At 44.7% G+C, this 22,823-nt stretch overlaps 1 protein-coding gene across 1 annotated transcript in view; it reads right to left on the bottom strand.

Moving 5' to 3' along the window:
* Window positions 1–22,823, bottom strand: part of LOC116052867 (CXADR-like membrane protein) — a 173,616-nt gene that overhangs the window by 108,797 nt on the left and 41,996 nt on the right. The gene's annotated exons all lie outside the window — the stretch shown is intronic.

Genomic DNA, 22,823 nt, shown 5'->3' on the forward strand with positions numbered 1-22,823 from the left:
CAAAAGTGTTAATCTGAGCCATGAAATTACCAACTTCTTCACAACTGCACTCTCCCTCTGACAGATAGAGACTCAGCCAAAGGGCCAAAATTCTAATGTATTCTCATGTAAACTATTTATGTCAGCACAGACATTTTTGTAAATTGCTTACCCAGTGTATCCCACCATAATGGTTATTATATTGCCAGATTCCAGACAATCCCACTTACTTATATATGTATATCCCACTTACAAATATGAATATATATTTCTACTGGTATGCTTCCTAGTGACATTAATGCAAAAATATGAAGAAAAAACTATTCCACCTATGTGTGCATGGTTATAATTCTGAAGTGCATTCTACAGCACAAATACATTTGTTTCCATCCATAGCTAAGAATAATCAAGTCTAACCTCTGAATTTCTTTTCCCCGACGACTAGCATTATAAGCTAATTAGCGGTTTGTGGTAAAACTGGTCCCATTCGATTAGCTTGAAAACACATCCCAGAGAACGGTCGACTGTGATGTGTTCTTAACCCCTTGGTTCATTTCCTATGTCCTTTAAAAGACGTCCATTGCCTCAGCTTCTTGCTGGTGTGTGATACTGTGTAATGCTCCAGCAGAGTGTGTCAGTAACCTTTCCTCATGTACTGCAGGCCGCCTCATGCTGCTGGAGGCTTCGTTTTTCACCTTCCCTCTCTTCCCCCCCTTAATGTGGCAATCCTTCCCCTCCTCCTCCTCCTATCTGGCATGGGGCTGAGTTATAGAGCCATGAATTGCTCTGTTTGCAAGTCTCAGCATTCCTCAGTTGGCCCGCTGACCCTGCTTTATTGCCGTGAACCCCCATCAGTACATTTGATCAGCCATACCCTGACCGCTGATGATTCATCTTTCCCATCTGGCAAAGATCAATCAAAAGGTAGAAGTATTCAGTAATCTATTTTAAAACTGCTTATGTTTCTCTCTGTCTTTCTCTCACTCATTCACATTGAGCCTCTCTCTTGCACATTTTTTACGCTTGATGCTGCAATGCAGTCTGGGAGGTAGGGACGACCAGAGAGGCGAAGAAAAACTTCACTCAAAATAAAGTTGTAACAAGAGTGTGTGTGTGTGTGTGTGTGTGTGTGTGTGTGTTTGTGTGTGTGTGTGTGTGTGTGTGCGTGTGTGTGCTTGAGCTGTTGTCTGCACACTGCACATGATTGCATGTGGCCAGAAGCCAGAGAATTCTGTCCGATCAGTTTTTCTAACAGAATTGAATCCAGAATGACTCTCCCGTCTGTGGACTAGTGTTGTAAATGATAGGAAGAACATACAGTTGATGCTCCCGGCCTCAGAGAAACACATGGTAGCATCACAGATTGGGATGGTGGAGAGCATCAGACTGTCCAGAACCATCACTCTCCATATAAACGTCAAAGTCTGGGCTTTTCATCTGAAACTCTGCTGCAGTTGTCTTCTTGAATAAGGTGACATTGAATTCACACTGCGGTTCAACAAATTTCATCCCAACCACTACAGTCCCCAGCAAGCTCTGCTGTAAAACCAGGAGAGGACTGCTGGAATCTCCAACACAACAAACTGTCTGTGGCGTGCAGTTGTCAGTGTGCTGCAGTGGCAGTGCACATGCTGTCCCCTGGCTGTGTGCACGCTGCCCATCACTGAGGCTTTGAATTAGCCTGCTGAAGACTGAGGCCTGCAGCCGCCATCTTAACACATGGTCATCCATCAAAAAGGCTCCTGTCACACACACACTAGTCTATATCCACGACCTTTCATTTACGGGATTGCTCTGTTGCCGCCGGAAATTCCGCCGATGTCCCCCATTTTCGGCCGGATGTCCCACACCTTCCTCTTTCTTTGTGTTGGCGTTCTAACCTCCTCAGATCTCTGCAGGGTGAATCCTGGAAATGAAACATTGTCGATAAAGACTACGACGCTACAGAGCAGCAGACTGTCAGCAGCACATTGACTGCTGCTGTATAAGAGCATGAAGAACCTCGTGGGGGAGGGGGGGTTTGGCTCCTTAAACACAGAGCTTTCAAGCCGGGGAGCAGAGTTCATGTTCGGGAAGAAGTTCAGGAGTAAACACATGACTTTTACCCAGGAAAAGGGTGTTCGTTCCCAGGGAGAGTTTTAATCCAAACCACCATCTTTTTTCTAATCTTAACTAGTTGTTTTGGTGTCTAAACTTAATTGTCATTGCCGCATGACGGTCACTTTTTCTCAGCTAAACTAATAAATACGTGGAATACGTATACGGATTACAGTGCTGCACTTTTCACAGCTATATGTACGAATGAGAACAGGCTGAAATACTGGGGCTTAACGGGATGATACCTGACTATATAGAAAATGATAAAAACTGCAACTATTCATTTTTTCATTTTCTTATTTAGATTTTGGTATAGAACATTTGATTTACAGTCTTATAGCAAACAATATGCCAGAGGGAGTTCTCTCCTGTGTAATAAGGGATGAAAGCTACTTCTAACCACCTCGTTAGTTAGCTTTCCATCCCATCCATTAGGCCTGTTGTTCAAACAGTGGTCTGAGCATGCACATGGATGTTGGCTGTGTATGCCAAGAATGTAAAATAATGAGCCGTGGTGTCAGCTGCTAATGTTCCTACAGATACACAAGTGATGGATGTTTTGAATGTGTGGGAGAGGGTGAGGATGTTTGCTTCATTCTGGCCTGTCGGACTACCACAACATGTGCCTGCTCAGCCTCTGGACACAAGATAAAGGCTGACATGTGATCAGTGTTACATTTGAAGGGCACTGCCTGGTCTAATCTATCAATCAATACAAAAGAACTTACTGATGACACTGTCCAAAGTCTTCATCTGAAACGGTAGCTTTGGAAGTTTGAAACACAAAATAGTCAGGTGCCCATATGAACATTGACACTTGCTGTATTGGCTGTGTGGTTCTGGCTGTAATCATTCCTTCTGTTCAAACTGGCTGTTAAGAATCCCTTTGCAATGAGCTTTCAATGTGATGGGGGAACCACCCATAGTCCTCACAAGAAACACATTCCACAGCTTATCTGAAGCTAATTTGAGGCTTCAACAGTCTAAATCAGACAAGTAAAGTGGGTATCTTGATACATAAAGGGGGAATGTTATTCCAAAAAGATATCCACTGTATTTGGCTCACAGACTTATGAAGCCTTGTATTATCTTCATAAAGTTTTCAATACATTTTTGCACAGAAGGAGAACTTTTGTCCCCCATCAGTTACATTGAAAGCGTATTGGGAAGGAGCGCTCCATGGCCAGAATGGACAGGAGGAATAATTTCAGCCAGCAAAACCTGTTTAAATGCAAGTAACTATTGAGGTCGCACTTTATTTAAAGATACCCTAATAACGTAATAAGCCATACTGTCTATCAAATTTATGGAATATAGATGTGTTTCTGAGTTTAAAGTCAGAATTTTTTCTCAGAATTCAGATTTTTAACTCAGAACTCAAATACATTTTTCACATGTGGCCCTAACCCTATTCCGTACAAATTAGAGCAAAACAACAGAAATAATGTGGTATTTAATAGACAGCAAACAAACACAGTTACACCCTAATTAGACACCATATATTTCTAAATGATGCTGTGATTGTAAACCGCTTGTAATGCCGCATTAGATCCATAATATACTATACTTGGAAATTAATTATTAAGTATGAAGAATTCACAACTTTGTGCGACTCTTATTTTGAAATTTCGGTTTTCCTCCACCTCATTCACACGCTGCGTGAGTTAATAAGGTTTACACCAATCCTGTTATTTTGTGCATAAATTGCTGATAGTACTGCTATAATGTTCATGCAGTACAATAACTAGATTGTCTGTATTTCATGTTGCTGCAATGTTTAGTCAATGTAAGCGTATTCATTTGTGCCGCTGTAATACTGGTAAAGACTAGTTTCAGTAATAAGCCTGTTTGTAAATTAGCCCTGCTGGGTACTAAGCTAATGTTTACAGTATCTGGCTAGTCTAGCTAGCTTTCTCTGGAATTCTTTTTTTTTGCTGTGAACCCAGAGGGAATGCATTTACAGTCATTAAATGCTTTTATGAATGCTGTAATGCTGTGGCAACTTACAAATATTCATGTATTTGGATTCTTTGTGTTTTATTTCAGAACCTGTAAACTAGGGGTGGAACGGTACACTGAAGTCACAGTTGGGTTCATACCTCGGTTCAGACATTACGGTTCGGTTCGGTACAATGGAGGGAAAAGCATAACAAAAATGCAGAAGGCAATTTTCTTTTATTGTGCATGTCTCAGGCTGTAGCACCTAGTGTCATCCAGTCTGTCCCCTGACCTAGCTGTCTCAGGCTGTACCACCTATTGTTCTACAGTCTGTCCCCTGAGCTAGCTGTCTCAGGCTGTACCACCTAGTGTCATCCAGTCTCTCCCCTGAGCTAGCTGCAACAGCCTTTAGTGTATAAAGTAAGATGTAAACAGTGAACAAAGAGTACCCCACATCATCTCCAGACTCCATCTGGAACTTGGAAACAAAATAAGACAATCAGCTATAAAATTGAAAATACAGCATCTCTGTTCTCTGCAAAGACCAACTAAATCACCTGATTAATGCAACGTTATCACAACGTCTCCCAGCCATTTGTCACCGCAGAAAGCTGCTCCCTGCCTGGCTAAAGCTAATATAGTTAGCCTGAAGAAACAAGGCGTCTGTCCCAACTAATGTTACGGTTCGGAGCCGCGACACTGGAAACGTAACACTAATCTACAACAGCAGTCTGTTTCTGATAGAACGTCAATTACTCTGATTTAAGTGTTCTTGGATACAGTTTGTGTCTTGTTCTCTGGGTGATGGCGTTGGATATGTGTTAGCATGTTAGATGTATTTCCACTCACATACCCAACAACTGCTGAACAACGCCGACACACAGTCCTTGTCTTATCCACCATTCTCTCACCTGTGCTACTGGAACTGATTGGGAAACTCTTAAAGAAAAATCTTAAAGAGGCCGGCGGGTCCTCTAACTCACCACACTAGTCCTTAGTGCTGCTATCTGACTCACTGCTTCAGAGCTAAGGCGGGGCTACAGATTAGGTGTCCCTAAAGAACCCGCGTATCTAACAGTAGTTCCGCATTACATTAGTTCCGCATTACATTCATTAATTTGCACGCAAGTTTTATTTATTTTTATACCGTGTATTCTCCGTGTTAATTCATGCCCTGAACTGTGATGCCTGTACCGCTTCGGTTCAATCCGAATACATGTACCGTTCCACCCCTACTAAAAACACGCTGCAGTCTGTGAAAGACCAGACACAAACTAACTGCACACTAACTGCAACATATCAGTCAATAAATAAATACATTTATTAAATACCACGTGTTTATTTTACCTGTGTACTAATATATGAAAATCTGTGCATCAATTAGCCATTTTCGTTGTAATGCGTCACTAATTACCTTTTAAGAAAGTCTAATAAGATCCCACAAGATCAAACAGAGGGAAATAACCATGGAGCCTACTTTAGATTACAGTACGGTTTTGTTGTAACTTGTTACAATTTACCGTCTAAGAAAGTGGAATAAGTTTTAACAGTGTGAAAAAACAATGGATCTTACTTTAGATTGCAGTACGGTTCTGGTCTAATATACCACAAATTACCCTTTCATAAGAATGTAACTGGGGGAAAAAAGATATCCTGGCAGCTTTCATAGCTATGTTACTGTGATAGTGACATGCATTAAATGTTCTGATGTCGTCAGAATGGAAGTAGAGCATCGATGCAGCATGCATTTAGTATATATATTAGCCTATTAATAAGACCATGCACCACCTACAAACACCACGGGACTCTGCAGAGCATCCAGGCTATGAGGGACTGTGAAGTAGCGACCAGAGGGGACTCGACGTCGTTGACTTACTACGTGACTTACTTAAATTACTTAACGCTAGTTCTCTTCTAACAAGCTACACATGACACAGGGCTATGCTCGATATTTGGTCTCTATTTAGAGTGTAATTTGGTATTACAGTGTCTAAGTATAGTATATTTTGGGTTTTATACAGCATGCAGTTTCTGATTACAGTGTAATTTAGGTGTATGGTGTCTACTGTTTTCTGTCTAATATAGACCACTTTTTTTAGTTGTTTGTTTTTAGGTTGCTGCAGTATAGAAATCTGCTCAAGACATTCTCCATCAACAGTGGTCGCTAAAAACTTTCCTCATACTCACAATGCCTTTCAACACATTCTAGTGGGTGCAACAATTGTTCATAATTGGAAAAAGTATTTTTGGAGGTGGAGGGGTGCGTAATGTGCGACAGGCCCAGGCCCATTGGGCTCTATTATTCATCACTCTGCCCACACCACATCCACTACACAGAGAGGAGAGGGGGAGAGTGCAGGAATAAGAAAAGAAAACAGACATGAAAGGAGATAAAGATAAGATAAAGAAATAGAGACTTTAGAGAAAAGACAGAAAGGTGTAATGCCTTCTGCATGAGCGAGCAATGCTTCCCTCGCCTCACTGATCCCTCCCTGCCTCCATCTCCGCAAACACTGCAGTGTTGGCACACACCGCACACACACACACACACACACACACACACACACACACACACACACACACACACACACACACACACCCATACACAGAGTCTGGGGCTCTGAAGGTAAGCCAAAGCCCTGCTCACTTCACAGTGCAAGCAGCTGACCAGCAGCCTGTGCACACAACACTTACTGTGTTATGTGGGTGTGTATGTGTGTGTTATGTGGGCGTGTATGGGTGTGTTATGTGGGCATGTATGTGGTATGTGGGCATATATGTATTATGTGGGTGTGTTATGTGGGCGTGTAAGCGTGTGTTACGTGGCCGTGTATGGGTGTGTTATGTGGGTGTGTAAGGGTGTGTTACGTGGCCGTGTATGGGTGTGTTATGTGGGTGTGTAAGGGTGTGTTACGTGGGTGTGTAAGGGTGTGTTACGTGGCCGTGTATGGGTGTGTTATGTGGGTGTGTAAGGGTGTGTTACGTGGCCGTGTATGGGTGTGTTATGTGGGTGTGTAAGGGTGTGTTATGTGGGCATGTATGGGTGTGTTATGTTGGCGTGTAAGGGTGTGTTATGTGGGTGTGTAAGGGTGTACGGGTGTGTTATGTGGGTGTGTAAGGGTGTGTTATGTTGGCGTGTAAGGGTGTGTTATGTGGGTGTGTAAGGGTGTACGGGTGTGTTATGTGGGTGTGTAAGGGTGTGTTACGTGGGTGTGTAAGGGTGTGTTACGTGGGTGTGTAAGGGTGTGTTACGTGGGCATGTAAGGGTGTGTTATGTGGGTGTGTAAGGGTGTAAGGGTGTGTTATGTGGGCGTGTAAGGGTGTGTTATGTGGGTGTGTAAGGGTGTGTTATGTGGGTGTGTAAGGGTGTGTTATGTGGGTGTGTAAGGGTGTGTTACGTGGGCGTGTAAGGGTGTGTTATGTGGGCGCGGACGTTACGTGGGCGTGTATGGGTGTGTTACGTGGACGTGTAAGGGTGTGTGGGGGCGTGTAAGGGTGTGTTATGTGGGCGTGTAAGGGTGTGTTATGTGGGCGTGTATGGGTGTGTTACGTGGACGTGTAAGGGTGTGTGGGCGTGTAAGGGTGTGTTATGTGGGCGTGTAAGGGTGTGTTATGTGGGCGTGTAAGGGTGTGTTATGTGGGCGTGTATGGGTGTGTTATGTGGGAGTGTAAGGGTGTGTTATGTGGGCGTGTATGGGTGTGTTACGTTTGTGTGTATGGGTGTGTTATGTGGGTGTGTATGGGTGTGCTATGTGGGCGTGTATGGGTGTGTTATGTGGGTGTGTATGGGTGTGTTATGTGGGTGTGTATGGGTGTGTTATGTGGGCGTGTATGGGTGTGTTATGTGGGCGTGTATGGGTGTGTTACGTGGGCGTGTATGGGTGTGTTACGTGGGTGTGTATGGGTGTGTTATGTGGGCGTGTATGGGTGTGTTATGTGGGCGTGTATGGGTGTGTTATGTGGGTGTGTATGGGTGTGTTACGTGGGCGTGTATGGGTGTGTTACGTGGGTGTGTATGGGTGTGTTATGTGGGTGTTATGTGGGCGTGTATGGGTGTGTTACGTGGGCGTGTATGGGTGTGTTACGTGGGCGTGTATGGGTGTGTTACGTGGGCGTGTATGGGTGTGTTACGTGGGTGTGTATGGGTGTGTTACGTGGGCGTGTATGGGTGTGTTACGTGGGCGTGTATGGGTGTATTACGTGGGCGTGTATGGGTGTGTTACGTGGGTGTGTATGGGTGTGTTATGTGGGTGTGTTATGTGGGCTGGAGAGTGCATGTATGTGTTTTAATGGGCCTCATTTATCATTCCTGCTAATTAATCTACTGTATATTAAATGTGGTTACATGCAGTGGAACATGCTTCAGCAGCATGTTCTTAAAATAACTAGTTGTTGATATTTGTTGATATTTTGTTGGCTGTTTAAGTTGGGTTATTTTTTAAATAAAAAATCAATTCAATCGTAACTGAAGGTATCTCAGGGCCCTTTACATATGGAGTAGGTTTAGACCACACTATCATTTACAGAGATGCTTTGTTAAAGGGGCTGTACTGAAATACTGAGAGAGAGTGGGCTGGGGCGCACACACACACACACACACACACACACACACACACATTTAACGCTTGTTAGCTACTTTATGCAATGGCTAATTCAAACTCCTAAATTGATAATTTTGTAGACAGTGCTACAGCCTCGCTACAGATGACTTTAGACTCTGTTGCTCCCCTTAAAAAGAAGACGATGAAGCAAAGGAAACTAGCACCTTGGTATAACTCCCAAACTCGTAAATTAAAGCAAATCTCGTGCAAACTTGAAAGTAAATGGCGTTCCACCAAACTGGAAGAATCTCGTTTAGATTGGCAAGACAGTCTGAAAACCTATAGGAAGACCCTCAGAAATGCCAGATCAGACTATTAGTCATCACTAATAGAAGAAAATAAGAACAACCCAAGGTTTCTTTTCAGCACTGTAGCCAGACTGACAGAGAGTCAGCATTCTATTGAGCCATCTATTCCTATAGCTCTGAGTAGTGACGACTTCATGAGCTTCTTGAATGATAAAATGATAAAATTAGAGATAAAATTCATCACCTTTTGCCCTCAACTTCTAACAGTTCACCTTTGAATGCAAGACTGCTAGAAAGAACGACAAGACCTGACAAGACTGCTTTTATCCTATAGACCTTCAACAATTAATGTTAAAGGTCTCTTCAGCTAAGCCATCTACCTGTCTCTTAGACCCCATCCCAACGAGGCTACTTAAAGAAGCGGAACCCGTGGTTAAAGGGATATTTCACTGCTGGAAAGATGAATATGTATTAAATTAGGTCATTTATGTAGTAGAAATGTGAATTTTTTTTAGAAGTTGGTGCCTTCTAGACCGAAAAAAGCCGGCATTTCAACGAATGCACGTCTCTCTCTCTCTCTCTCTCTCTCTCTGTCTCTCTCGCTCTCTCTCTGTCTCTGTCTCTCTCTCTCTCTGTCTCTCTCTCTCTGTCTCTCTCGCTCTCTCTCTGTCTCTGTCTCTCTCTCTCTCTCTGTCTCTGTCTCTGTCTCTCTCGCTCTCTCTCTGTCTCTGTCTCTCTCTCTCTGTCTCTCTCTCTCTCTCTCTCTCTCTCTGTCTCTCTCTGTCTTTCTCTCTCTCTGTCTCTCTCCCTCTATAATATATATAATATATAACTTGTATAAATAATTCTTATATATACAAGTTTCTATTTGTTTAGCCTTGTATTGTGGCAGGAGAAGACATATTTAGCTGCTAGCCATGCCGTGCTTTTATCTTCCCCTAATAACAAAGGAAACTTTTTGTCCTCAGTGTAGGTAGTGAAGCCTGGTATATGTTTTTCGAATTTTTGGAAATATTTGGTTCTTAAGTCTTCATATTTGGGACATGTACATAGGAAATGTAATTCTGTTTGGATATCCTGGTGGCAGTGTGTACAGACTCGTTCCTCTCTTGGTCTCCACTCTTTTAAATGTCGACCTCTTTCAATTTACAACTCGTGGTCACTGACTCTGGATTTTGTTAAAATTCGTATTTCTTTTGGATTTTTTGTTTTGAGATATTCGGCCAATTGGATATCTCTGTTCAGGGATTGATAACAGAGGAGTTTGTGTTGTATTTTATTTTCATTTTGCCATTGTTCTGTATACTCGTCTTTTAATTTAGTTTCAAATCTTTTGATTGAAGACAGGATTGTGTCTGTGGCGGCTCTGAGGTTCAGTGTACCTGTCTCTCTCTCTACCTGTCTGTCTACTACTGACTGTGTTTAGCTCAGTGTACCTGTCTCTCTCTCTACCTGTCTGTCTACTACTGACTGTGTTTAGCTCAGTGTACCTGTCTCTCTCTCTACCTGTCTGTCTACTACTGACTGTGTTTAGCTCAGTGTACCTGTCTCTCTCTTTCCCTGTCTGTCTACTACTGACTGTGTTTAGCTCAGTGTACCTGTCTCTCTCTCTACCTGTCTGTCTACTACTGACTGTGTTTAGCTCTGTGTACCTGTCTCTCTCTCTCTACCTGTCTGTCTACCTCTGAGCCAGCTGGTCCAGGGGGTGGACATCTGAACACCGCTGGTTGCTCAGGAGAGCTTTGTATGCAATGGAATTTTTATCAGCTTGATTTAAATGCTGCCAAAATTTTATTGACCTTTTTTGGATTTGAATTTTCAGAGGGAATATACCGAGTTCTGCTCTGCATGCATTGTTTGGGGTGTTTGGGTGAACTTTTAGAATAATTTTACAGAATTGCAGTTTTTCAGTGGGAGTTTTATCCCAGTTTTTAAATTCTGGTTTCGAAATCGGGCCCCAAACTTCGCTTCCGTAAAGCATTATTGGTGTTATCAGAAAATTGTAGATTTTTAGCCAGATTCTTGCGGGGATATTTGTTTTTCCAAATTTGCATTTGAGTGCATACAAAGCTCTCCGAGCTTTATTACATAGTGTGTTTATGGCCAGGTTGAAACTCCCTGATGCACTAATTTCAACCCCTAAGTAATTATATCAACCCTTTAGTTCTAGTCTGGTGTTGCCCAAAGTGAAGTTGTAACTCTGTCTATTTCCCCGAGATCTGGCTCTCCTCTGAAATACCATAACACTGGTCTTTTTCAGATTGACTGTCAGTGCCCATTTCTCTCTCTCTCTGTCTCTCTCTCTCTCTCTCTGACTCTCTCTGTCTCTCTCTCTCTGTCTCTGTCTTTCTCTGTGTCTCTCTCTCTCTGTCTGTCTCTCTGTCTCTGTCTCTCTCTCTCTCTCTCTCTGTCTCTCTCTGTCTCTCTCTCTCTGTCTGTCTGTCTGTCTCTCTCTCTCTCTGTGTCTCTCTCTGTCTCTCTCTGTCTGTCTCTCTCTCTCTCTGTCTCTCTCTCTGTCTGTGTCTCTCTCTGTCTGTCTCTCTCTCTCTGTCTCTCTCTCACTCTCCCTGTCTCTTTCTCTCTCTCTGTCTCTCTTGCTCTGTCTCTCTGTCTCTGTCCCTCTCTCTCTGTGTCTCTCTCTGTCTTTGTCTCTCTCTCTCTGTCTCCCTCTCTATGTCTCTTTCTGTCTCTCTCTCTCTGTCTCTGTCTCTCTCTCGCTCTCTCTGTCTCTCTCTCTGTCTCTCTCTGTTTCTGTCTCCCTCTCTATGTCTCTCTCTCTGTCTCTCTCTCTCTGTTTCTGTCTCCCTCTCTATGTCTCTCTCTCTCTTTCTTCTCTCTCTCTGTCTCTCTCTCTCTCTCTGTCTCCCTCTCTATGTCTCTTTTTGTCTCTCTCTCGCTCTCTCTGTCTCTCTCTCTCTGTTTCTGTCTCCCTCTCTATGTTTCTCTCTCTGTCTCTCTCTCTCTGTCTCTCTCTGTTTCTGTCTCCCTCTCTATGTCTCTCTCTCTGTCTCTCTCTCTCTCTCTCTCTGTCTCTCTGAGAAATTATTTTTAAAAAGCTTTTTGCATATGGCCTTGAGGCATCTGCTTCATCTCTTTTGCACTTTTTATTTACAAAGGTCCTAACTGGCACTCTTTATGTCTGAGCTTAATGTTTAGTGCTTTTTGTTTACATCCATTTTATTTATTGTTTTGGTTGTATGTGGTTTTTAATTTCCATTTTATTTATTGTTTTGATTGTGTTTGGTTTTTATTCCAGTGCAGTTTTTGTTAACAGAGACTGAGAGTCCACGACAATATTATCGTTTATCACAATCATTTCTGGGACAATTTATCGTCCAGCTAAATTTGTTATCGTGACAGACCTACTTGCTTCGCTTCCCTACGAGGCCACTCCCAACCACGCCTACGGTTACAGACATAGACAGTGAAATTGGTTACAGAGAGACAGTAAAGTGTGTTTTATTGTCATTTCAACCATATACACGAAACGTTTCACCGTGGCTCAAGTGGTGTTACACCTTTAAAATACATAAAAACAACATTATATAAAAACGACATACGAAACAGGCTACATTTTGTGCACACACATTATAGGCTCCGTAAAGTTCAGCTAACACATTGGTAGCATTAGTGTTCATCCAATAGGAGATCCAAGGTTACATATTTCCCCTGACTATGATATGATCATTACTGTATATAAGATGTGTCAGAAAACTATGTGAACACAGAGTTAGGCCATGTTGTTCTTGTGGCTGCTTGATCATTGATTCTGTGAGCACTTTAGTTAAACAGGCATTAGGTAAGTGACATATGTTCCAAAAGCAGGAGCAGCGCAGCAACGTCCCACTGCTCCTCTGGTGGCTCTGTGCATTCATTTGAAGCGCTGTTGTCATGCTGTTTGAACTATTTATAACCACAACTTGTTTCCTCTCATTCTTCCTCCATCGTGTTGCCCATCTGTATTGTCTCCCCTGCTGACACAGACTTGAGAGCACATAGCTGTGATTCACCTGCAGACCAGGGGAAACCATGCTTAAACAAGTCCACATAACGGCTGATGCATTCTGTCTCGTCCTTTATGCCTTTATTTGATTTGAACATGTGTCCAAAGTGACAGGAGCAGCTCTTCCTAACGCTGCTAAACACAAGCAGCGAGAACTCGCCTTGGTGTTCGCTGCATTAAACATATAAGAAAGTAACGTTTCTGTCACTCACTGTCACATAATTTTTTACAGTAACAAGTTAAGTAGGCTATGTAGTTAAATGGTTTCTATTCTTTGTCTGTTTTAATTGTGTTTTATTGGTATTATTTCCTTCTTTGTTGTCCTACAGACATATATTGTAGCGTTAAAGTCCAGTTATGAACGACAAGGATCAAAGATGTGTGGCTGTTTTAGTTGTTAAAAATACATTCATCCTCATAATTATTTCATATCTATATTTCACATGCAGTGCCTGTTGCAGGAGGGGAACGCTCACATGTCTTTGAATTTGAAAGACTAAAGAGGGGGAAGTAGCACCTTGCTCTATCTGCTCTATGCAACGCGCCGCCGCTCTATCAGAAAATAGACTAGGCGCATATTTTTAGCGGAGAGAGTGGAGAGCGGCTTCTGAAAGACGCTCTGTAGAAGTGACCATGAGTGAACATGGTCACTTGATTCCTGTCTGTTACGGGCCAACTTTGTGATGGTACCAGGTCTGCTTCGGGCGTTCACTTCCGTCTTGGCTGTTGGACGCCAGCTTTCCTTATGTCTTCTTCTCTTTCGTCTTCCTTCTGGCGTCCAGTGGAGGGGGATGTGATGTCATCCTGTTTGCTTGATGGGTCCAATCCATCTCTAGCACCTCCTCGTGACAATGGGCTTCCTTGTGTGGAATGTTAAGCGTTCGGAGCCCAAAGAAAGAACAATGTTTTAGCTCGGTGACCATGCTGTTCTAAAGCACTCAGTTCAGCATTCTGAAGGCCCAAACACACCAGAAGCGTCTGACGTGTACATTCTGAAGTACATCTATGTTTGATCTAAGATGGCGCCGCAGACGGTCGACTCGGTGTGTCTGTGCACGTTGTTTTGTTTTGTGTTTTAACTTTGTTTTTTGCGATGGTACTCGGATCTCTTTCTCCAGAGAAGAGCTCTTGAACATCAGGGGAACAACGCCAGAGGATTTATTTCCTACTTTTCTTCTCCCTACACTGGAAATTTTGGACATTCTAGTCAAAGGTGTGCTCACCTTTGCTCACGCAGCGAAACGTCGGAGGAGAGGGAAACGGGCTGGTGCACTGGTGCGTCTCCGCCAGCGAGGATTACGCACACCGTTACCGGGCATATTTCATTTTATTTTTACAACTTTTAACTATTACAACTGCTGTTGGGGGGAAACAGGGACTTTTCTTCATCTACTGTTTTGTGCTTCACGGAGACGTGGCTCTGTGGATTAATACTGGACTCTGTTTGGTGCTTCACGGAGACGTGGCTCTGTGGATTAATACCGGACTCTGTTTTGTGCTTCACGGAGACGTGGCTCTGTGGATTAATACCAGACTCTGTTTTGTGCTTCACGGAGACGTGGCTCTGTGGATTAATACCGGACTCTGTTTTGTGCTTCACGGAGACGTGGCTCTGTGGATTAATACCAGACTCTGTTTTGTGCTTCACGGAGACGTGGCTCTGTGGATTAATACCAGACTCTGTTTTGTGCTTCACGGAGATGTGGCTCTGTGGATTAATACCGGACTCTGCGCTGCAGCTGGCAGGATTCTAATTCTACAGAGCGGACAGAGACACGGACCTCTCCGGCAAAACTAAAGGTGGAGGAATCTGTTTCTACATCAACTGCAGTTGGTGCAACGACGTGACAGTGATCCAGCAGCATTGTTCTCCTGACCTGGAATCTTTCATCATAAACTGTAAGCCTTTTTATTCACCCCGTGAGTTCCATTCATTCATTCTGGTCTGTGTTTACATCCTGCCGCAGGCCAACGTGCAGGTCGCACAGCGCATGCTTGCCGACCAGATACTGTGTGTGGAGCGGACCAACCCGGACTCCCTAGTTATTGTCCTTGGAGACTTTAACAAAGGAAACATGAGTGATCATGTACTACCTAAATACAGACAGCATATTAAATGTCCGACCAGAGAGAACATTCTGGATCACTGTTACCCCACAGTCAGGGATGCTTATTACGCCGTCCCCCGTGCTGCACTGGGACACTCTGACCACGTCATGGTTCACCTGATCCTGAGAAACTAAAGCTCTGCAAACCTGTAGTGAGGACATCAAGAAAGTGGACCAGTGAGGCTGTGGAGGATCTCCAGACGTGCTTGGACTGACTGGGATGTGTTCAGGACTGCTACCAACAGTCTGGATGAGTACACAGAGGCTGTGACGTCATACATCAGCTTCTGTGAGGACTGCTGTGTTCCATCAAGCACCAGGGTGAGTTTCAACAATGAAAAACCCTAGTTCACAGCCAAACTCAGAAGGCTAAGGTTGGATAAGGCAGAGGCATTCAAGAGTGGGGACAAAGTCAGACTTAAAGCAAACTTTTTTAGCAAAACAAGGAAACTCCAAAACCAGTTCTCAGCGAACGACTCTGCTTCTGTCTGGAGAGGGCTCAAACAGATCACCAGCTTCAAGCCCAAAGTCTCCCACTCCATCAACGACCGACGCCTAGCCAACGACCTTAACGAGTTCTTCAGTCGCTTTGATGGACAATGGGTCAGTCCTGTAACCATCCCCCTCAACACCTCCCAACAAAGGGTCTTCCCTGATACCATCCCCCACGACACCTCCCAACAGCTCCAGCTACAGTGCATCACCTCCACCTCCACCTCCCCCACCTTAAAGGTCCCCCCCTCCACCTCCCCACCCACCTCAATGACGACTCTCTCCATCAATGAGGAAGACGTCAACAGACTTCCTCATTCCTCAAAGCTGTTGGACCGGATGCTGTCTCCCCATCCAGCTTGAAGCACTGTGCTGACCAGCTGTCTCCAGTGTTCACAGACATTATTAACACCTCACTGGAGACATGTCACGTGCCAGCCTGCTTCAAGTCCTCTACTATCATCCCTGTTCCCAAGAAGCCAAGGACCACAGGGTTTAATGACTTCAGACCCGTCGCCCTGACCTCTGTGGTTATGAAGTCCTTTGAGCGCCTTGTGCTTTCTCACCTCAAAGACATCACTGACCCCCTCCTGGACCCCCTGCAGTTTGCCTACAGAGCCAATAGGTCTATAGACGATGCAGTAAACCTGGCCCTCCACTACATCTCCAGCACCTGGACTCTGCAGGAACCTACGCCAGGATCCTGTTCGTGGACTTCAGCTCTGCCTTCAACACCATCATCCCGGCTCTGCTTCAGGAGAAGCTTTCCCAGCTTGGTGTGCCTGACTCCACCTGCAGGTGGATCACTAACTTCCTGTCTGACAGGAAGCAGCATGTGAAGCTGGGGAAACACGTCTCCGACTCAGACCATCAGCACCGGATCGCCCCAGGGCTGTGTTCTTTCTCCTCTGCTCTTCTCCCTGTACACCAACAGCTGCACCTCCAGTCACCAGTCTGTCAAGCTTCTGAAGTTTGTGGACGACACCTCCCTCATCCGCCTACAGGTGGGAGGCTGACCACCTGGTGACCTGGTGCAATCAAAACAACCTAGAGCTAGAACCTAGAACCCAGCCCCACCTGCCCCCATCACCCTCTGTGACTCCACAATTGACATTGTGGAGTCTTTCCCTTCCTGGGAACTACCATCTCCCAGGACCTCAAGTGGGAGCTGAACATCAGCTCCCTCGTGAAAAAAGCACAACAGAGGATGTACTTCCTGCGGCAGCTGAAGAAATTCAACCTGCCAAAGACAATGATGGTGCACTTCTACACAGCCATCATTGAGTCCATCCTCACATCCTCCATCACCATCTGGTACGCTTCTGCCACTGCCAAGGACAAGGGTAGACTGCAGCGTGTCATTCGGTCAGCTGAGAAGGTGATTGGCTGCAATCTGCCACCGCTCCAGGACCTTTATGCCACCAGGACTCTGAAGCATGCTGGAAAGATTGTGGCTGACCCCTCCCACCCTGCCAACAAACTCTCTGGCAGGAAGCTGAGGTCCATCAGGACCAAAACCTCACGACACAAGGACAGTTTTTTCCCCTCCGCCACTAGCCTTATTAACAAGGCCCGGAAACCACCCTGGCTCTCTCCACACCCCACCTCTGGCTCTACATGCCACTGTACTTAATCAGCTCTTTTTATCTTAATTCTTACTCTCTTATTTTTAATACATTGTGTGTGTATATATATATATACATATATTTATACTTATATTGTTTGTTCTGTTTAACCTGTTTGTTTAACTTATTTTAGAGAATGTGTGACATGCACCTACAACACCAAAACAAATTCCTTGTATGTGTAAAAAACGTACTTGGCAATAAAGCTTTTCTGATTCTGATTCTGAAAAGGCCGAACACACACTAAAAGGGCCCTATTTTAACGATCTAAGCGCAGTGTGAAGCGCCTGGCGTGGGTGCGTTTAGGGCGTGTACGAATCCACTTTTGCTAGTTTAACGGTGGAAAAAAGGGTAGATTCCCATAGCGTTATCCTACTCCAACCTTGTTTGGATTTTGGAGCATCAAATGAGGAGCCAGTGCAACTAAAGCTGTTCTTCTGCAGCAGCACTACCTGTTTGGAGAGAGTTACTGTAATGATGTGAATAGAATACAGGCCAAAACTGCACTCTCGCTGCACTCTGCTCTGTCTCACTCAATGACTTGGGTCATTGCTGATCAATAAAATATCATACTCTAGATTCTCAATGAAGCATATTTCTGGTACACTGCACATGGGAAATAGCAACTATTCATGTAGTTTAGGTGAATCAAGCAAGTATGAATGAAATAATGAAAGCAGAGTAGATTCCAGGCGGAGGAGCTGGAAATACACTCTGCATCTCCTCCTGTATCGTCTGATTGGCTAATAAGCTAATTTATTGAGTTTGAAATGTTTATGCGGGCCGCTCTTCGCTGCATAAGACACTGCTCCCTCATTATCATCAAATATGCTAACAATGATCACAGGAGACTCAGCAAGCTGTGGCCTAGCACAGCTCTGAAAGGAATTTATCTTTTATTTTTAGAGTAGTCACTGAATATTTAGTGAAATAGTACTGCTGTCTCTGAATCTTAACATATGCTGTGTTTTATGGTTTCTGTCTGTCCAGGCTCGGCAGGCAGTCCTTTGAAGATCCCCTAAACATGCTGTTGTTTGTCTAGAAATACGGATGCTAATTTACTGCTCTGCTACTCATGATTATTAAGGACATGCGGTTTTGGCCTCTGCCTGTTTTGTCATATTTAAATCCAGTGTTTATTGATGATTGAATTCATCTAAATAATTACAGGATGCAGTGCTCAGTTCAGATATTAATATTCAGGTCCACACTGAAAACTTAACTCAGGGTGTGAAGTGATCAAATATTTCATTCACTGAAAAATGGCAACCAACAGTGTGTGGCGTTTGAACTAGACCAGCCTTACTGAAGCAAAAGGGGTTTCAACTCAATATTTGCTTCTTATTGAATTCATTTGCATTTAAGATCTCATGAGAACAATATCTCACCGTTTCTCCTACCATTGTTTTTGGGGGCGGGCCGCTCAGGGTTAAACTGGTCAAATCAACGAGGAGAGAGAGAGAGTGTCATCTTAAAGGCTGATTTATGCTTCTGCGTCGAATTGACGGCGTACCACCGCAGACCCCTCTGCGTCGACGCAAACCCCCCTCCGAGCCCTCCGCTGTAGCTCGACGTGCACCTCCAAAAACAAGCGTACCGAGACCTGCTTAAAGAGGTGGTCTCGGTACGCTTTCATTCGAACTCTGGAGCGGTTTGTTTGTGGTGAGAACATGATCTGTACTCGAACTGCACCAACTATATGTACTCCTCCAGTCTGAGCTGATGTTGTCATATAATGATGTGTTATGTGCCGGTTCATTACAATGGGTTTTACGGAAACACAGTGTATGAGTGAGATCTCGCCATAGTCTTGAATGTTATCACGAGTTTTTGGTGAATACACGGAAAAACGGCATGTGTTCAATAAAAGTGGAGCAGTGGCTAAAAGAGTATTAGGCCTCCGGTATTCTCATTCTACATGGTGTCAGAAGTGAACGGAAGGAGCGATGGCCAAATTTAATTCCCCGACAAGCTTCTCCTTTGATAAACCGGGAGAGTGGCCGGATTGGAAGCAGCATTTTGTGAGGTTTAGGACCGCCACCAAGCTCAAAAAGGAAGATGCCGCCGTCCAGGTGAGCAGCCTCATATACGCCATGGGAAACGAGTCGGAAAACATCTACAGATCGTTTGCCTTTGACGAGGAAGGCAGCGGAGATGACTTTGACTTTGTGCTAGCAAAGTTCGCCAAGTTGTGCCAAGACGGAATGTTATTCACGAACGAGCACTGTTCCACCAGCGCATGCAGAGGGCGGGAGAGAAAGCGGAGACTTTCATCAGAGCCCTGTACGAGCTGTCCGACCATTGTGACTTTGGCGCAACGAGAGAAGAGAATATCCGCGACAGGATTGTCGTTGGGATATTGGATAAAGATGTCTCATGTAAGCTGCAGTTAACTAAGGACTTGACGCTCGCGCTGACGGTGGAGACGGTCAGGCAGTCTGAAGAGGTGGCTTCACAAGTCAGCATGCAGGGAGAGGCAGCTGGGATGATAAACGAAATCACGAACAAGCACAACAAATTCACGAAACGCTATGGTAAGCCTATAAGGGGAAATATTGGACAATGTGGGAAATGTGGAAAAGTCAGGCATAGTAAAGATGAAAACTGCCCCGCTAGAAAGTCCACATGCAACACATGCAACAAAGTTGCACATTGGAGCAGAGTGTGTAGGAGTAAAAAAACAGTGAGTGAGGACACAGCAACCAGAAAAGTTGCAACCTTATTTTCTTGGAGCTGTAAGTAAAGCTGATGGCTCAGCTAAGCATTGGACTGTGGAGTTGCAGGTGGGCTCTACGCCGGCCCAGTTGAAAATTGACACCGGGGCCATTGTGAGCATCATCTGTGAGCAGACTTACAACTCACTCATACCCAAAAGTCCACTGGAGCCTGCCAATATGCCACTGGATAGCCCAGGGGGGGGGAGCTGAAGTGCCTTGGACAAATCCAGACCACTGTGACACATAAAGGAAAGAACTACCCACTCCAAGCATATGTCATTCGTGGACGTACAGTAAACAACCTACTCAGCAGGCCACTTTCTGTTGAAATGAAGCTGGTGAGGAGAGTGGACGAAACTGTGAGCAGTCAAGGTCATGCACAAGCTTATGGGGAGCACGGGACATTAAAGACTGAGCCTGAACGAATACAGCTTAAAGACAATGCTCAACCATATGCTGTCCATACTGCACGGCGCGTACCCCTCCCGATGCTGGAGAAGGTAAAAGAGGAGCTACAGAGGATGAGGAGAAATGGCATCATTGAGCAAGTGACACAACCTACGGACTGGTGTGCACCCATGGTGCCAGTCCTGAAGAGGAGCACAGGTAAAGCTCGCATCTGCGTTGATCTCAAGAGGCTGAACGAGGCTGTTAAGAGAGAACAGTACATCTTGCCTACTACAGAGGAGATAACAGCAAAACTAAGCGGAGCCAACATTTTCTTATCACTCGACGCCGCAAGTGGCTTCTTCCAGATACCACTCCACCCGGATAGCTGTAAACTCACTACCTTCATCACGCCATTTGGACGCTTCCACTTCAAGCGGCTACCGTTTTGGTATAACCAGAAATCTTTCAAAGGAAAATGATGGAGACTCTACAAGGATTGGAGGGTGTTGAAGTCTTCATGGACGATATTCTCGTGTATGGTGCCACTGAGGCAGAACATGACAACAGACTGGAGAAGGTGATGCAATGCATCGAGTCAGCTGGTCTAAAGCTCAACAGAGAAAAGTGCTCCATCAAGCAGAGTCAGCTGTGGTTCCTCGGTCACCTCATCGATAGGTCTGGAATCCGGCCTGACCCAGACAAGGTGGAGGCTATCCGCCAGCTGTCACCACCAGCAGATGTGCAGGAGTTGAAGAGGATACTGGGAATGGTTAACTATTTGGGTAGATACATCCCCAATCTCTCAACTGTGGGACAACCGCTGTATGAACTCCTGAAGAACAAAAATACATGGAACTGGAGTCATGCCCAAGAAACAGCATTTGAACACATTAAAGAACTGTTAACAACTGCACCAGTACTTGCCTACTACGACGTGAGTAAACCGACTGCTGTATCGGCTGATGCAAGCAGTTATGGACTAGGGGGTGTGCTACTACAACTCCATGGGGAGCAGTGGAAACCTGTAGCATATTGCTCCAGACGTCTCACCGATGCTGAAACACGCTACGCCCAGATTGAAAAGGAAGCTCTGGTGGGCATTTGGGCGTGCGAAAGGTTTGACAGATACCTAAATGGACTAGAGAGGTTCAAACTTGTAACGGACCACAAGCTGCTCGTACCCCTCATCGATGCAGAAGAGCAGCAAACTGTAGCAGCTTGCATTGTTTCTATCACAGAAATAGACTGAAGTCAAGCTTCCCGTCCGTCACTCGTATCTCCGAGACAGATTGGAGACAGACGCCGGCAGAGCAGAGCGAAGTCTCGGTGACCAGAGCAGATGTAGTAACGTCTCTTGCGAAACAATGTCTGATAATTTTAATGAAATGAGCTGGTTTGACCACTAGACCAGAACACAGGACCTTCTTCCTGTATTTACTTTCTTGCTCCCGCCCCCAGACATATCCGACCAATAAGAGGGCTGGACATTCTTGCCTGATTTGTAATGACGCATTTTGGTACGCTTGGATTTTTCCAGGTGTGAAACCAAACCAAACCAAACCAAACCGACCGAGGTCAAAACGCTCCAAGTTTACTATCTCACCAACTGATTCGGACCAAAGCAAACCAACTACAGGTGTGAAAACGCCCTTAGTCAGAGCAAAATAAAAGCCCAGCAGGAACCTTGGTCAGTCTCCACTCAATCATGGTCCGAGCCTATAGGGCCGTATTCCTTCCTCCTTGTCAGTAACACGACATACAGTAATTAATCAAATCAGCTCCAAGTGAAGTCAATCAAACATTGACAGTCTCATGACTATAAGGCCTGTTTCTTAGAAAACATGTCTTTCTAGAAATAATGTCATAAAGTGAAGTAAATATAATATTAAGTTCAAAATGAGTCTCTTAAGGCTAACGGAGTTCCATGGCAAAGTCCTCTCGTGCCACACCCACTTCAAAAGACTTTATGCAGCACAGGAGGCTCGAGAGGTGTAGTTTCCAGACTCTGCTGGTATATCTCCCAGCATTCTTATTGACCCCTGGCATTAGACGCTCTATGGAGGGCCGATGTTCCAGAGCTGGAGCCTGTGTTTGATTGGAATAAGGTCTAGTCAAACATACTGCTAGCCTCCAGAAATCCTGATCACCAACAAATGCACTACAACTTTATACATCAAGTGTATATGACACCCAGAAAGCTTTCTTTAATGAAAATGATTGCTGACCCTATCTGCACTATGTTCTATAAAGGCTGCAGGCACTTATTTTCATATGTTCTGGGAATGTTCCCCAGTGGCCAGATTCTGGGAGATGGTTGCCTCTAACCTCTGTTGTTCAAGATCAGCGTGGCCTACTCGCCTGTCGTACTTATACTGAATGATCTGTCCAAGCTGGGCTTAAAGAGCGAGCAATATTAGCTGGAATTACTGCAGCGAAAAAATTGGTTGCTAAGCGCTGGAAGCCTCCACACTCCCTCTCTTTTCGAGCGTGGGTTTTAATGTACCTTAATGTACAAACTGGGAACTATATTTTCAGAAGGCGAAGCACTGCTACTTCTGCTACTTGGGCGGAGTGATTTGCTCGCAGCACCTGAGAAGCCCCGTGGTGAGGATCGGAGAGTTGGCC

Source organism: Sander lucioperca, chromosome 13, assembly GCF_008315115.2.
Source record: "Sander lucioperca isolate FBNREF2018 chromosome 13, SLUC_FBN_1.2, whole genome shotgun sequence".
Taxonomy (NCBI): domain Eukaryota; kingdom Metazoa; phylum Chordata; class Actinopteri; order Perciformes; family Percidae; genus Sander; species Sander lucioperca.